A 12774-nucleotide genomic window follows, 5' to 3' on the forward strand; every position below is an offset into this window, starting at 1 on the left:
ATGAACAATTCGAAATCAGAAGAAAAAGAAGAAGATAAACTTCTCATTTTGCTACTAATAGTAGCTTACATGAGCTTATATACAAAACCAAGAGACTAACATAAAGAATAACAAACTTTGTAACTAAAAGATAATAGAAAGAATAACAACAAAATGCCAGTTCACTAAAACTAACTAACTAATTCTCTAACTCACTTAACATAATAAATAACTAACTAAATGAGCTACACTAAAATTACAGCAGCTGTACATCCCCCCCTCAAGTTGGTGTAGGATTGAGCTCAATCATGCCCAACTTGGACAGTAGCTTGAAAAACTGAGAGCCTGAAAGAGATTTAGTGAATAAATCTACTAGTTGTTCATGTGTAGAGATGTGCTGAGGAGAAACCATTCCATCCTTGAATTTTTCACGCACCAAGTGGCAGCCAATCTCAAGGTGATTGGTTCTTTCATGAAAAACAGGGTTAGTTACTATGTGAAGTGCAGCTTTATTATCATACCACAAGTTTATAGGAAGCTGAAATGGAATGTGAAAACCATTGAGAATATAAGTGCACCATTGAATTTCACACATTGTTGAGGCAAGACTCCTGTACTCAGCCTCTGCAGAAAATCTTGAGACTGTGGTTTGTTTCTTGGTTTCCCAAGAAACCAATGTTGAGCCAATATAAACACAATAACCAGTCAAGGAACGTTTGGAACCAGGGAATGAAGTCCAATTTGCATCACAATAAGCTTCAAGTTTCAATGAATTATCAATAGAGTAAAATAACCCTTTAGGTAGAAAACCTTTCAGGTACTTAAGGACATGTAAGGCAGCATTCCAATGATCCATGGTTGGGACAACAACAAATTAACTAAGTTGCTGAATTCTGAAAGTAATATATGGTCTTGTAAAATTCAAATACAACAACCTTCCCACCAATCTTTTGTATTTATCAGGATCAAACAACAAAGCACTAGATTTATTGAAAAGTTTAAGACCTTTAGGCAATGGGGTGGCTGCTGGCTTAACACCTGAAAGCACTGCATCCTTAATCAAGTCCAATGTATACTTCCTTTGACTTAAGTAGGTTCCTTCTGAAAGTATTTAGCATAACCCAAGTCTTTAATGGTAAAAATAGAGTCTAAAAACCGTTTTACATTAATAATATCCTTCTCATTATCACCTGTAATTAAAACATCATCAACATAAACCAGGAGAGCTAAGAAGGATTGATTTGACTTTCTGATAAAAAGGCAGTAATCATGAGAAGATTGAACAAAACCATAACCCTTTAACTTTGAGCAAAATTCTGAATTCCACTGCCTTGATGCTTGCTTAAGCCCATACAAAGACCTTTTAAACCTGCACACTTCACCCTGTTTAGCCTTTGTATATCCTTCTGGTGCAGTCATATAGACTTCTTCATCAATATAGCCATGTAAAAATGCATTATTGATGTCAAGCTGATGGATAGGCCACTATTTAGCAATTGCAATCACCATAAAAATTTTGACAGTAACTATCTTTGCAACAAGTGAAAAGCTGTCAAAATAGTCAACCCCATACACTTGATTATAACCCTTAGCTACAAGCCTAGCTTTGCATCTTACCACACTCCCATATGGATTTAATTTAACCTTATATACCCACTTTGAGCCTATGGCCTTTTTTCCAACAGGTAATGTAGTCAATTCCCATGTTTCATTCTGTTCTAAGATAGCCAACTCCTTATTCATTGCATCAACCCATTCTTTCTAACCACTAGCTTGTTTATAGGATTTAGGTTCTTGAAATTGAGATACATTGCCCAAAACTGCATATATGCATGAGAAAAAACAGAATTGGATGTATATGGATATGTGGGAAGTGTATAAGGGGAAGGGTCCAAACACCGTGACTGAGAAGTAATAGCAGCAGGAGATGATGGATTTGTAAAGCTAAAATTTGTGACAAAGTCATTCAACCAAATAGGTTTTGATTTTGTTTTAGTACTTTGTCTTTTAGGAATGGATGCAGGTAAAGAATCATGTTGTGTCTGGATTTCAGGTTCTAAAGGTTGACTCTCTAGGTTAGGTTGAATGTCATCTTGTAATGCAGTGAAAGGGTCAGTAAAAGGAATAGGATCTGGAGTGCAATTTCCAATATAAGAAATAGGATCATCAAATGGTAAAGGCAATGGAACATCAAGAGGTTTAGGATTAGGATCATCAAATGGTAAAGGCAATGGAACATCAAGAGGTTTAGGATTAGGATCATCAAATGGTAAAGGCAATGGAACATCAAGAGGTTTAGGATTAGAATCAGCAAATGGAAAAGTTGTTTCATGAAAAATTACAGCTCTGGATGTAAAAATTTGATGAGTAGAAATGTCATACAACTTGTAAACCTTTTGTCCAGGTTCAAAGCCAATGAAAATGCATTTAAGGGCTCTTGAATCAAGTTTGTCTTTGTGAGGTCTTGTATTGGTTGCAAAACACAAACAATCAAAACATTTTAAATTTTCATAGTTTGGAAGAGTGTTATACAAAAGCTCATAAGGTGTTTTCCACTGTAAAACAGAAGAAGACAGCCTATTCACTATATATGTAGCCATAAGCAAGGCATGACCCCAAAATTTTCTAGGTAGGTGAGGTTGATATAACAAGGATCTAGCAATTTGAAGGAGTTGTCTGTGTTTTCTCTCCACAACACCATTCTGTTGTGGAGTGTAAACACAACTTCTCTGGTGTAAGATGCCTAATTCACCAAGAAATGTTTGAAACTCATGATTTAAGAATTCTGAACCATTATCTGACCTGAGAATTTTGACTCTTGTAGCAAATTGGTTTTCCACCATTCGAATGAACCTGGTAAGAATGGTAACTGTCTGGGATTTATGTGCCATTAAGAAAGTTCATGTGACCCTACTATAACCATCCACTATTGTGAGCATAAAGTGTGCTCCAGCAATAGATGGATGCTTATAAGGACCCCACAGATCAACATGCAAAAGATCAAAGATATGGGAAGTTTGAATGGAGCTAGTTGGAAAAGGAAGTCTGGTTTGTTTAGATTGATGACATATTTGACAAGGTGGAAAAGTATCTAATTCTGTTTGAGCCATGAAATGCAAATGTTTCAAAGTTTTAACAGAAGCATGACCTAATCTTTTATGCCCAAGGAACAATGAAGACATTGCTTTATTATTTTGTGAAACAGAACCAATACAAGGAATATTCAGCTTTGGCACAACATGTTCATTAGCTTTATTACAAAAATGAGGTATTTCAATGGAAAAACTAGACTTATCAAGCACATACGAGGTTCCTATCAATCCGCCAACAACTATCTTCTTCTCAATCCTCAGGTCCTACAACAAGTAATGTGTAGGATAAAAGATAACTTTAATGTTAAAAGTTTTAGCAAGTTTACTTATTGACAAGAGGTTAAAAGTAAAACTAGGTAGGTATAAGACATCTTTCAATGTTAAAGAAGAATGTAAATGGATATCTCCAATTGATTTTACTAGTTTTGTGGTCCCATCAGGTAGGCAAACTAGACTTTTGTGTAAAGGCGTTTTAGGTTTTGTAAAAAGGGTAATATCATTGCACATACGATTTGAGGCACCTGTATCAACAATCCAAACCCCATGTCCATATAAATCAAGTGTGTCCAAAGCAAAAGTAAGAGCAAAATTTATACCTGCATAATCTTCATAATGAGCAAGGCTAGCATGGTTATTGTTGGCAATCATCTTCCCTTTGAGCAACTTTGCAAATTCTTACTGAATGAAGCTGGATAGCTATTCTATATCTTTCGCAGTCTTGTCAACCAGAAAATCAAGTGTTGACTCAATAGAATTGGCTACATTAGCTCTCTCAGCTGCTCTCTGATCCTTCAAGGTTTTATACCAATCAGGATAGCCATGTATTTTGAAGCAAGTCTCCCTTATGTGTCCATTCCTGTTGCAATGATCACAAAACTGGCTTTCCTTTTCTATCTTGCTAAAATCAGACTTCTTGTAACTTCCTCTCCCTGCACCTGGCTTTCATGCATCTTTCTTGTAGTTCAGATTTCCCTGAGGCTTTGCAAGTAAGGTTGTGCTCTCATTATTATCAGTAAATGTCATCTGGACTGCTCTCTATTTCTCTACCTTCTATAGCATAGAATATGCTTTGTTAACAGATGGTAATGGCTCCATGAGAAGAATCTGGTCCTTTGCATTGTCAAAACTATCGTTAAGCCCCATCAAGAACTGCATTAGCCTATTTGATGCAATAATATCTGACATTAACCTTGTTGCACCACATTCACAATGAGGAATAGGTTGTAGGCAGTTCAACTCATCCCAAAATCTTTTCAATCTTGTGTAATATTGAGCCACTAACATGTTGTTTTGAGAGATTGTGCTTATTTCTCTCTACAACTGATAAAGCATTGGACCATTGCTCTCTCCATATCTTTCCTGCAACTCATCCCATAATTCTTTGCCAGATCCAGAATATAAGAAAGCCTCAGCAATTTCTTTCAACATTGAGTTCAAAATCCATGAAATCACCATGCACTTCACTCTTCTCCATTGTTTATATAGAGGTGATTCCTTTTTAGGTTTCTCACAACTTCCATCAATAAACCCTAGCTTAACCTTTGCTTCAAGTGCAATCATCATCGATTTGCTCCAGGTTAGGAAATTATTACCTGTTAGTGGAGTAGAGACCAAAATCATCCCTGGATGATCAGAACTTTGCAAGTAAAGAGGATCTCCATTGTTAAGATCCTTCGACAAATCTTTGTTCTCTCCATTGACCACTTGATCCAATCTAGGAGAATCTTCTTGATTCTCAACCATTATCGATTCTTCAAGCTCAAGAGTAACAATCGATTCAATCATGATTCAAGAGTATCCACAGCACCAGATCTTGAAGCTCTGATACCATGAACAGTTCGAAACCAGAAGAAAAAGAAGAAGAGAAACTTCTCATTCATCAAAAAAACTTGCTACTAATAGTAGCTTACATGAGCTTATATACAAAACCAAGAGACTAACAGAAAAAATAACAAACTTTGTAACTAACAGAAAGAATGCCAGCTCACTAAAACTAACTAACTAATTCTCTAACTCACTTAACAGAATAAATAACTAACTAAATGAGCTGCACTAAAATTACAGCAGTTGTACACAGAATGTGCCACCACAGGTACAATGATTATTCTATCTTGGAATTGCAGGGGTAGGGGGAGCACCCCGGCAGTTGGTCACTTTAATCATCTCCTTAGTCCTTAGGAAATACAAGCCAAATTTTTTCTTCATATCAGAAACTCGGTGCAATCAAGGAAAATCATATAAAATTTTATCAAAATGTCATCATTATAATTTTTTCTCAGTTGAAGTAGATGGGAATTCAGGGGGTCTTTGGTTTGGGTGGTACAAAAATATCAAGCTGACTATCAATTATTCTTCAAAGAATATCATTCATGCCAGCATACTGAACATGCCCACCCATATTCACTGGGATTTCGTTGGTGTCTATGGCCATCCAAATAAAGATCACAGAGAAGATGTCTGGAATGAAGTTCGAGCAGTTTATAGCAATATTTCTTTCTCATCCTTGGTGCCTTATTGGTGATCTCAATGCTATTATTCATGATAGTGAAAAGGCTGGAGGCAGGAGAATTGATAGAAGACAAATTTATTTATTTAACCAGCTTACAGAAGACTGTGGACTAATTGATCTGGGATTTCAAGGGTCTTCATTCACTTGGTCGAACAGAAGGCATGGGGATTTAATTCTGGAGTGATTGGATCGTGCTCTTGTTTCAGCAGACTGGTTGGACAAATTCCCTCACTCCCATCTTAAACACCTTACTGCGGGCCGAAGTGATCATAGACCCATTGCACTATACACTAAACTTCATAAGCGCTCTCACTTCAAAATTCCAAAGTTTGAGGCTATATGGACCAAAATGGATGACTTCAAATCAACTGTTCATCATTTCTGGAATAACTGCAATGGCACCTTGAGAAGAAAATACTCTTCTGTTAATGTTTCTCTCTCCAGGTGGGCTAAGAGAAAGTCGGGGAATTTTAATAGTAAAATCTCTAAAATTGAGGAAGCTCTTGCTACCATTCAGCATGATGTCAATGAGGAAACGGAACTCCCAAGTGAATTGGATCATCTCTTGGAGATCCAAGAATTATACTGGAAGCAGAGGGCTAAAGTTGATTGGCTACAGAATGGCGACAGACAAACAAAGTTCTTCCATCTGATTGCAACCAACAGGAAGAGAAATAACTATATTGGGTGGCTGAAAGACAATCATGGGAATTGGACATCAGATGAAAAAGAAATTAATGATTTGATTAACTCTTATTTTGTCAATCTCTTCACATCTGATTGTCCAAATTTCAGCAGTCTTGATGCTCATATTATTCCAGCTGAGATCACTGCGTCGAAGAATCAAACTCTCTGCAACATCCCATCTTATAATGAAGTCAGAACAGCTTTATTCTCAATCGGCCCTCTCAAAGCACCAGGACCGGATGGGATTCATGCTCTCTTCTTTCAATCCTGTTGGGACATTGTGGGAATTGATCTTGTCCACTTTGTTCAAGAAGTTTTCAGATCTCTAGATTTTATTGCTGAAGTTAATGATACCACCCTTGTGCTCATCCCAAAAAAAGAGAATGTGGAATTTGTTACTGACCTCTGTCCAATTGGTTTGACCAATGTCCCCTATAAGGTAACTGCCAAGATCATAGCATCACATTTTAAACATATTATGGACTCTCATTATTCCGTATCAGAATGCATTCTCCCCTGGGAGACAAATTCTTGATAATAAAATCTTGGCTTCAGAAATCATCCGTACTACGCAAAAACAAAAGGACAGGGTTGGTAGTGGATTTAGCCAAAGCATATGATAGAGTTGAGTGGGGTTTTCTTCTGTGGAGTCTTCATCAACGGGGATTCTCTCAAAACTTCATATCTCTTATTCGTTCTTGCATCACAATTGCTTCTTACTCCATCTTGATTAATGGCAAAATGGGGAACCCCTTCAGACCTGGAAGAGGTTTAAGACAAGGATGTCCTTTATCTCCATATCTCTTCATCTTATATATGGATATTCTATCTCGTATGCTTCTACATAATTTGGATGATGGCCCTCTTCAAGGTTTCAAGCTTGTAAGAAATTGTCCAAAACTAAATGATACTTTCTTTGTAGATGGTATCCTTATTGTTGGGAAGAGTACCATCTCAGAAATTTCAAATATACGAGATATTCTGTTCAGAATTGGATACGCCTCAGGACAAAGAATTAATTTTGAGAAGTCGGCTATCTACTTCAGTAAAAATGTCCACAGACGAAGAAGATCTGAAATTTTTGAATTTCTGGGGGTTCCCACTATGAAGACTCATGACTCCTATCTTGGCCTTCACTGATAATACATGGAGGCCAGAAGAGCACTTGGAACTTTGTTGTTGATAAATGTAAACAAAAGCTAAGTAAGTGGAAGACTGATTGTTTATCACATGCAGGAAGAGAAGTGCTTATTAAATCAACAATCACTTCTATTCCATCTTACTTTATGGCTTCAAACCCCTTCCCTCACTCAATATGTTCTCAAATTAACTTCGTTGCAAGGGATTTTTGGTAGGGATTTAAAAGCGGATAGGCGCACATTTATCTACAAGGGTGGAAAATTTCACAAAGCCAAAATTCTGTGGGGGTCTTTGAATTCATGATATTCACCTAAAAAATCGTGTGGCTATCATGAAACTTGCTTGGCGATTTGTGTTTGAACAAGATAGATTGTGGGCCAAACAATTGAAACTAAAGTATTTGTCCTTTGGAGAATCTTTCTGGAGTGTCAAGCCTAAAAGTTCATCATCTTACATCTGGAAGTGTCTACTTAACTCAAGGGAGGATTTAAAAAAGGGATCTCAAACGGATGGGACACAAACATCTTCAATGATCCGTGGATTCCAAACTTCATTCTAAGCAAAGATGACTCTCATTTAAATGAAAAAGTTGCAGATCTCATAAGTGGAGACCAGAGCTGATTCTCTCGAAATTTGATCCTATCATTTCTCAAAGCATTCTCAAGATTGAGATTCCAGCTAACCCACTTCACCATCAGGATAGGATCACCTGGATTGGCACCCCCAATGGTTGCTTCACCAGTTCTCCGGCCTATAGATTACTGAACGGGGAGTATGATAATTCCTCTCATAATCTGAATGCAACCCCAAGCATTTCTTAGAAAGACTTCTAGGATTTTAATGAGCTTCCACCTCGTATTCATATATTTGTTTGGAGAATACTTCATAATATTCTTCCTCTGAAAGGAGTCCTCTCTAGATTTACAAAGAAGATTGACAATCTTTGCCCTCTTTGTTCTGAAGTGGAAGAAGATTTGGATCACCTATTTATTCACTGTCATTCCCTCCGCCCGATCTGGTTTGGTTCATGCCTTTCTCTCAGAGTTGAGGAGTGGCCACATCATGGAGTTAAAGATTGGATCTCCTTTTGGGGGAAAAGAATCAATGAAACACCAGATAATGATCTCAGTACGTTTAGTAAATTTCCTATCATCCTTTGTCACTGTTGGAAGGCAAGATGTAAAGTTGCTTTAGAGAACTATCAATTTAGTCCTTCTTCGATAATTGCAGCGGCCAACTCCCAAGTTGAAGAACTGATCAATGTTAAATTGTGCCATGACTCAAATCAATCTCTGAGTTCAGTCTTTCCGTCCCCAAATGTTTCTTGGCGTCCCCCTACACAACCCTTCATCAAAATCAACGTTGATGGAGCTCATAATCACTCTCAATCGGGTTTGGGGATCATTATGAGGGACCACAAAGGTAAATTCTTATTTGGAAGAACGGTGAACATCCCCTGATCTGATCCAGAGTTCTTAGAGGCCTGCGCTTTCAAAGAAGGAATTCAAATGGCCAAGGAGTTAAAAATCTCTCATGTTTGGATCGAAGGTGACGCTCAAAAGGTAGTCCAAGCCCTGTTGAATGATCGTCCCGATTTCCCTTGGCGGTTATTTCCCATTATCACTGATTGCTGGGACCTTTTGAAAGATTTTCAGTCTTCAGTTATTTCCTTTAGGCCTCATGCAGGCAATAGAGCAGCACATTTGATCGCTAAATTTGCTTGTAATCTCTCAAGGACCTTTACTTGGTCAAATCCTCCTGATTTCCTTTTTCCTGTACTTGATGATATGAATGAATGATTTGCCTATGGGCTTTTTCAAAAATAAATAAATCAATCAATCAAAATTGAGTTTTTACTTCTTTAGACCAACTCTTTCCTAATTCAGGAGCAGCATATCGCTTTAGCAATCCTGCTTGGCACCGCTACCTCCAAATAAAACACAAACCCTTTTAAACCTCAAAATTCAAAATATAAGAAGAAAACCATTATGAAGTCTGAAAAAACTTTATAAAATCAGTAGCATACCTGCAATGCAAAAGACTACATGTTAGAGAAACTACGAGACTGTACTTAAAGTGACAACTTTTCTGCAACAAAAGAAAATTAGAAAAAAAAAACATATGGAAATTAATTTAAAACTTGAAGCATAGGTTTCAAATTAATCTTTATTTGAGCAAAAACTTAAAACTAACCTTAATGAATGGTTTACCTACAACATTCCTAAGACCTAATGTGATGGGTGGTTTCTTTTGTACTTTCTATTGCTTTAGCTTCAAGAGATGTTGAATAGAGTTTTTCTTTGTGGAATAATAGGGATGAAGAAGATCAAAAAGGTCAAAAAGAGGGAGGTTCATGAGTCATTGTGGTGTTCTAAACTTTAAATCTGTTTAAAGCAAGAAAAATAGAAGTTGTTTCTCAATCCATCACGTTCATCAATTGTGAATGAATAAAGAAAGAGGGTGGCTATGCTATGGTGGGTATAATCTAGGAGAGAGAGAGAGATTGGTGACTATAATCTAGGAGAGAGAGAGAGAGGCTGGTGACTATAATCAAGGGGATTGGATTTCTTTTAAAAAAGGAAAGAGATTGTTTCCCAATCCATTATGTTTTCGAGATGTAAATGAATAGAGAGAGGGGGATTATGCTAACTTGGCATAATGAGAATGGTGGGAGGGAGGGGGGAATGGGGAGAGAGTTAAGGAAAGAGCAACATGGGGGGTTTGGAGCAAGGAGAAGCCCTATGACGTGGACCACCTTGCTTTACATTTTCTTTGCTAATCACACCAACGGAACTATATTGCAAACTAAATAGTGATTATGGCAATGAATCTCATATTCTATTCTTAGTAAGGGCAATTTTGATATTTTCTCTTTATCATAGATTAAATGTCTCAATATATAAGTATATTTACTATGGGACCCACATGGTAAGATCACCGAATTTTAGAATTTAGAAGTTAATTCAGTGCCAAACTGGACATAATTGAGTGGTTCAACCATTCAAGGTAAGTGGTTCTTCCAAACTAGGGTATTGGAACAAGATCTAAACCAAACTTACATTGCTCTAATCCAAAGATTAACCATCCTAAGGAGCCCACTCACTTTAGACTTATGAGCCTATGCAACTCTCTTTACAAGATAATAGCAAAGATTCTGACAAATAGGTTAAAAAAGAAATTAGTTTCCCTAATCTTCCAAATCAAAGTGTTTTCTTAAAGGTAGATACCAACATCTTGATAGCTCATGAAATTTTTCACTATATGGGGAAGAACAAAAGCAAAAAGGGGATATATGGTTATCAAGTTAGACACGAGTAAGGCTTATGACAGAATAGAGTGGTGCTTCCACAAAAAGGTGATAGAGATGATGGGTTTGGGCAGATTTATATTAGGTGGATCATGGAATGTGTGTCCATAATCTTGTACCAGATTTTGATAAATGGCTCTCCCAATAAAAAGCTCATTCCCACTAGAGGCCTTAGAAAGGGAGACACAATTTACCCTTTTCTCTTTCTTCTCTTTGCTTATGTCTTCTCCAGATTATTAAACAAAATGGTATAAGAAAATCAATTATCTTGAATTAATTTAAATAATAATTTCTTGGTCATCTCACACCTATTTTTTGCAGATGATAGCTTCATCTTTTCAAGGGCTGATTTGGATGAGGGGTAGAGAATTTTGGATACCATCAACTTATATGAGGAGGCCTTCGGTCAACAAATTAATTTATCGAAGTCTGAAGTAACTTTTGGCTCAATTTTGCATGTGAGACTCCAAAAAATAATTTCCAAAAGCATGCACTTGAAAAGAGTGGAGACACCCTCAGTTTGTCCAGGACTGCTTTCCCACTTCTCAAGGTCAAAAACTAGTTCTCAATCAAGTGGGAAAGGAAATCCTAATTAAATCAGTATTGAATGCTATTCTTGCATATAGTATGTCTTGTTTTTTATGCCAAAAACACTTTGTGGTAAGCTCAAGAAGCTTCAAAGAGAATTTTGGTGGGGCAAATCCAACTCAGATAGGGGAGTTAACTAGGTCAGATTGAATTCCATTAGTAAAAATAAGCTGGATGGGGGGTTGGATTTTAGAGACCTAAGTTGTTTTAACAGAGCTTTACTTGCAAAACTAGCTTGGAGGATTGCAAGTGGTGAAAACAAAACAACCTATGGGCAAACTTGATTAGAGCAAAATATGTCAAAGAAAAATCCTTTTTGCATGATGCTCTTCCGAAGAATGGCTCTTGGGGGTGGAAAGGTATTTTGGCAAGAAAAATAAGTTTTAGTTAAGGAAGCTTGTTGGACTATAGGTTTAGGAAGAGAAGTCTCAATTTGGGGAGTGATGATGCGTAATCTAAACACTCCCCGCCAAGCTGCAAGACAAGAGGATCAGAGTGTTCCGAGGTGCTTTGCCCAGTGTGGGCACTCTGATGCTTAAGTCAGCGATGGAGATTTAGAGAGAGCTGATATTTTGAGAGCAAGAGAATGCAAGAGCTAAATGGCACATACCTTGTGAGTCTAAAGGCAAGGCCTTTATATAGGCAAGCTGCCGTGGGGCCTCACGATGCATGTCCGAGATCATCGGCCCATCTATTCTGGAGTTAGTTTCGCACCTGAAGATGGACTCCGAGTAAGCTAAAAAGGCTTATCCAGGTTCATCCAATTCGGGCGGCGAGAAGATAAAATCCATTGACATATGCTGTGATCCCGAGGAGATCAGAGACAATTGGTTTGCTTCTAGAAGGAGGCTATGTGGCACCTCGACAAGTCAGTGGGTGTAGTGAGTTGCTTGGGCCTCGGTCTAGTTGGGTGACCTAAGGTGCCCGAGGTGACTAGGACCATTGGGATGTCTGAGGTTGCTAAAGTGTCGCCATATCATTTCGTCACTTCACGTATCATCACATCATTGGACGGGCCAAATTATCCCTCAGGGAGATCCTTGGGTTTCAAGCCTTCTAGACTACAAGATTTTTGGGCCCCAACCTGACATCCCAAATGTATCAAAAGTTGTAGATCTAATGAGACCCGGAGGTAGGGCTTGGAAGGTAGAACTCATAAGCTCTACCTTCCTCCCTTTGTAGCTGAGGAAATTCTTAGAACTAGAATTCCCCTCTTTGAGTGGGAAGACAAATTATCCTGGTCCTTGCGAGTTCTTAGTTAGATCTGCCTATTTTGCTGAGAAAAATTTTCTGCAGGGTCCTCTTACTCAAGTGAGAATGAAAAATCCCTCTAGACTACAATGTGGTCCCTCTCAGTCCCTCCTAAGGTGAAATCCTTTCTGTGGAGGTGTTGTTCGAATGTTGTTGTTGTTAAAGCAAATCTGTTTAGTGGGAAGACAGCTAACTCTCCTCTCTGCCCTTTGTGTGCTTCA

The sequence above is a fragment of the Nelumbo lutea genome, chromosome 1 (assembly GCF_056320005.1).
Source record: "Nelumbo lutea isolate HS-2025 chromosome 1, American lotus-T2T, whole genome shotgun sequence".
NCBI lineage: Eukaryota > Viridiplantae > Streptophyta > Magnoliopsida > Proteales > Nelumbonaceae > Nelumbo > Nelumbo lutea.